Raw genomic sequence first — 5,495 nt, 5'->3', positions numbered from 1 at the left:
GAGTTGTTAGGCTGTTACCAGGAGAATCAAATAGTGATGATAATTCTCAGGGGATAGAACTCTTGGGAGACTCCTAACCCATTCTCATTTTTTCAGTGGCTACAAGGGTGCAGAGTTTCATAGCTACCATAATTGGTTTCAAGGCTACCATGGAGCTGTGGAGAGGAGGATGGGATAAGAACATGTCAAAACAATCTAAAGCTTACTATTCTTACTGAGATTCAGCCATTTTGTTGAATAAATGCTGCTTCAATTTTCGTAAATCTCTAGTTAATTTTCAGAGTTCTGAAAACATTGATTTTAACAAATTTTGTCAGTGTTCTCATCATAGCTTTTATGGAAAGACAGTTTTTGTAGTTCTTAATCTGCCATTTCAGAAGTGCTTCTCCACTATTTCAACTTTAAAAACACTTTTCTATGTCATTACAAAAAATAAAAAACATGAAAAAGCAATATAGGGTTAATCTCACCATTTAACCAATAAAGAATCAGAGGATGAAATAACCTATTTGACAAATGTTTCCAAACAGGCAATGCCAATGACAGGATTACAACTGACATGCCTTGATTCTCTTCAGTTTCATCCAGAATCACATAAAATTATAATATATGGTTTTCATTGTTTAATATTTAAACTCATAATACTTTTACTGACTTCCTTGAATATGCTACTTTATGAATAGGTGATCAAATATATATATACTATTCAGATAAGAAACATTAGAATCATTGTTCTTGTGATTGGAAATTATTTTACACTCATGTACCTCATCACAGTCTCCTTCTGAGGGTGTAGAGTTATGTTACACTTTACTGATATATAAATTATGTTATTTAACATATGTTTATATTGGATTTTGGACTTGACTTAAACTAAGATAAATGTAGGCTCTGTTAGTTATTGCAAGATACTAAATTGTAAGCATTCATTCTTTCAAGAGACTACCCAAGAGCAATTAAACTGCCACTTATGTGTGTAAATAATTCAGGCATTTTTCTGTTTTCTCATTGACACTCCCATGTAAAGAGTAAATGAGGAACTACCATTTAAAGTCACTGGATAATTCAAAGACAAAGATAATTCAGGCAGACATGTAATGCACATAATTTGACTAACCTTGATGAAGTGCAAAATGTTATAATTACAGAAAGGCAGATATTACATATTTATCAGTATAAGTTTAAATGTTTCTTTTTCTTATTGAATTGAACTGGGGAGAAAAGCATAGCAATGACATAAAATATACGGAATATATTTAAATTAGTTTATTAAAGTACTTTTTGAAAAAAAGCCAAAGAAACCAACTCTGTGAAACTTCAATAAAAGGAATTCATTAGCTCACGTTAGCAAATGAAAAAACAGAATTGCCAAGCTTGGGAAAGAGCAAGAACCTATTAAATCTTGGTATTTTTTCCTGGTAAGTGGTCTCATAGTGTTTTGTGGGACAACATCATCCAATTCCTCAGTTCCAGACTCCATTCCTAGAGTCTCAACTCAATATTCAAATTTTCAGTTCAGAGAGTTGTGTTGACCTAGTTTGATATCTATTATTACCCCGGTAGTCAGAGGGGCAGGGCCCTATGAACCTGTTCATGCTGTTTCTTTCACTGTCAATGAAATCAGGAAGTGAAACTTTGTCTTCAGTGTTTCTGGTCTGAAGAAAACAGTTATTCTTTGCCCAGGATCATAAGAATTTTTGATCCTTGTAAGGAACATAGGGAGCAATTAGATGTGCTATAAACAAGTCTTTATTCAATGTTTCAGTTTAGACTCATCTAATTCTTTCCATTTAAAATCTATATTATGCCAAGAAACATCACCCTTTTATGTGTCATATAATGTAAGCTAATATTAAATTAGTTAATGAAATGAAGTGTGAGAATGGCCAACTTCCTCAATGAGAAACTTGAATGCTTGTTCTGTGGATACATCATTCTTGATTAATTCAGCTTGAACCAATGTATATTTCAAATTTATTCTCCCAGTTGCATTCTTCTGATTTTACTTCCCCTCCATACCCTGCCTCTGTCTGCACTCCCGGCAAGGTTGAGTTTGAATAATGGCTACCACAGAGTCACAGCTTCTCCAAGCTAGAAGGATGCAATAGGCATTATAATGAGTGTTTGTTGCCTTATGTCCTTAGGGTCTGCAAGTCTCAGAGATTAAGTTTTTTGGTTTCTTTTTAAATTATTATCATTTTTTGGTATTTTTCTTATACACATTATATTTACTAATGTTAAAAACTCACCAATACATCATTATAATTACTACTTTTTCATCTGTAATCATTTCCTTAGCCCATTACAGCTTAGCTCCCAGCCACTGCTTTGGCTGCACTGGCACATATTTATTACATGCATATTAGGTTTCTACATGTTACAGGCCCCGAAGTACCATATACAGTAGGATTTTATACAATTGCTTTTCAAATAAGACAAAAAAGGGAAAAAATGTAGTAATAATGGCTGTTACAATCACCTGATAACTTACATGTAGCTTATTATTCTCTTGATTAATTAATATTTATTATTATCAAGAAAACTTTCCCATAATCTCATTATTTATCTGTTATTAAAGAAAGACATAGCAAAATGTCCCCAACAGCCTGAGTTTCACCATCTGTGGGCACATTGCGAGGTGATGTGGGATCTTGATGAGTTTCTCCCTAACTGCCCATGGCTTCTATTTTATTAATTGGAATGTAAATCACACTGCCTTTCAACAAATCTTAGTCTAATAACCCTTTTCTAATCCCAATTTCTCTGAGAGAGCATATGCCCAGAAAAATAATTTCTAGAACTGATGTCTTAATGATTTAGACTTCTTCAAAATTGGAAGCAACTAAAAAATGAGTATCAGACTTAACGGGGATCTCCATAGGAGGAGCTCAGGGAAATCTCTGTGGCCTGCTGCTGTTAGTTGTTTGTATTGTCTGCACATAACTCTCAAGAAAGTCTGATTGGCCTACTTGAGAACACATGACAACTTTCTTAGTCAACACAGCTGCTAAAACAAAATACTATAGACCAGGTGGCTTAAAAACAAAAATGTATTTCTCACAGTTCTGAAGGCTGGGAAGTCCAAAGTCAGAGTGCCAGTATAGTAGGGTTCTGGTGAATCTCTGCTTCGTGGTTTGCAGACGGCCATCTTCTTAATAAGTCCTCTGGTGGGATAGAGGGAGACGGGGAGAGGGAGGGAGAGAGAGAGGGGTATGGGAAGGGGAGAGGCTCCTTTCTTTATCAGTAAAGAAAGGAGCACCCTTTCTTTACTTGTAAGGGCACTAATGCTATCATGAGGTCTCCACTCTCATGACCTAATTAGACCCCATCTCTAAACACTGTCACATTGTGAATTAGAATTTTAACACATGAAATATAGAACACATTTCATCTTTCCGGACCTGGCCGAGCAGGAGGCGCCATCATGGGAGTTGACATCCGCCACAACAAGGACGGAAAGGTTCCGCGCAAAGAGCCCAAGCGCCAGGATATCTACCTGAGGCTGTTGGTCAAGTTGTATAGGTTTCTGGCCAGAAGAACCAATTCCACATTCAACCAGATTGTGCTGAAGAGGTTGTTTATGAGTCGCACCAACTGGCCGCTTCTGTCCCTTTCCGCAATGATCCGGAAGATGAAGGTTCCTGGCCGGGAAAACAAAACGGCCGTGGTTGTGGGGACCATAATGGACGACGTGCGGCTTCAGGAGGTGCCCAAACTGAAGGTATGTGCACTGCGCGTAACCAGCCGGGCCCACAGCCGCATCCTCAGGGCAGGGGGCAAGATCTTCACTTTCGACCAGCTGGCCCTGGACTCCCCCAAGGGCTGCGGCACTCTCCTGCTCTCTGGTCCTCGCAAGGGCCGAGAGGTGTACCGGCATTTCGGCAAGGCCCCAGGAACCCCACGCAGCCACACCAAACCCTATGTCCGCTCCAAGGGCCGGAAGTTCGAGCGTGCCAGAGGCCGACGGGCCAGCAGAGGCTACAACAACTAACCTTGGATCCTAATCTCTTATTAAAAAGATTTTGAATGCTGGGAAAAAAAAAACACACACACACACACATTTCATTCATAGAACCACCAAATCAAGTGAATTCAGCAATTCAAAACCTAACTCCAAAATTATATTAATTATGTGAAGATGGAATGAGAGGGTAGGAGTCTCTAAAAGAACAGTAACTCCAGGAGGAGAAAATATGACACCTCTATTTCCTTCCCTTAATGACAGATTGAACAAATTCAGTAGATTTTAAGTCACTTTTGATCATCAGAGAAGTACAAAATCAACTCTAAACCCATCTATCTCTTCCCTAACCTTGCTTCAGAATTAGCCTTTGACTGGGGATCTGTACTAGGGGAGAAGCTATGGTCTGAAGACTGCTCCTTCTTTTCTTAATCTCCTCTTTCATCTGTTTCTAATATTGCCAAAACTAGGGAAAGTGATGCATATGCTTTATTCTTGACTGGGAAGCAATTGCAATTCTCTTTCAGTTGCTGCTACCTTCTGGCTAACACTGACACTTCTATGTGGCAGGCATCTTGGGCACATGGTAAGGGTTGTTTTTTTTTTTTGTTTTCAGCTTTGGCAATGGGGGTGGGTAGGTGCTGTGGGCTATTCCTACTGCCTAGTTCACTGATGCGTATTTTATGTGTTATCAAGGATCTGCTTGACTTCTTTCAGCTCTTGCCAACTTAGGTGCATTTTTGAAACTGTTCCTACCAAAATACACTTAATTGGCAGGGAGCCATTTTTCTTGAAATACTAGCAAATACTGTACTGCAAGCCTAGTCATAGTCTGTAGTGTCCAGTTGATCCACACGGATACACGTAGAGCATTAATGTCATGCCAAAGAGTGGGAAAGAGGGTATTTCCTGTTGCTCCCTTTCTCTCCTGCCGTTTCTCTCCAAGCCACTACTCATCTGCTGAGCTTGTCGCAATGGCAGTTCAGCAGAACTGCCCCCTAAGCAGTGACTGAGAATGAACAACTTCCTACATGTTTCTTTGACACTTAATTCTTCGCTCAGCACCGTAAGACAGGTCAAAAAAATTAATTCCTCACAAAACTGACTTCAGTATCATTTGTTCACTTTCTGTTTACATCGTGTCAAAATACGTCTATGTACAGTATATAGGAAAATCAGTCCTTTAAGGTCCTATGTGTGGCAAATATTTCCCTGTTTTATAAATTAACCCCTTGAAATGTTTTACTAAAAATAAAGTTGCAATTTTTATGTAGTAAAGTGTATCTTTTTTATAATTTGGAATTGTGTTTTATGCCTCAAAATCTTTTTCTCTATAAGATTATAATTTCATTCACTTTTGGCAATCATAAAAATGCACCTGTGCAAATAGATATTTGATTCATTTGAAATTTATTTTATTGTAAGGAGAATAGTGAAGGTACTATTTTATTTTAGTAGATACCCAGTTTTCCCAGTATAATTTACTTAATAATTTGCATTTTCCTCATTGATTATAATGATCACTAGTGTATGT

General features: G+C 37.9%; 1 pseudogene across 1 annotated transcript; it reads left to right on the top strand.

Annotated features, from left to right (window-relative positions):
- The first annotated feature begins 3,397 nt into the window (after positions 1-3,397).
- LOC101021723 lies at positions 3,398-4,025 on the top strand (annotated as a pseudogene). The gene has a single exon (XR_640356.4). The product of XR_640356.4 is annotated as a 60S ribosomal protein L18 pseudogene (transcript).
- Positions 4,026-5,495: the final 1,470 nt, after the last annotated feature.

The sequence above is a fragment of the Papio anubis genome, chromosome 19 (assembly GCF_008728515.1).
Source record: "Papio anubis isolate 15944 chromosome 19, Panubis1.0, whole genome shotgun sequence".
NCBI lineage: Eukaryota > Metazoa > Chordata > Mammalia > Primates > Cercopithecidae > Papio > Papio anubis.
The sequence above is the reverse complement of the archived record's forward strand: the minus strand, read 5'-3'. Positions and strand labels throughout refer to the sequence as shown.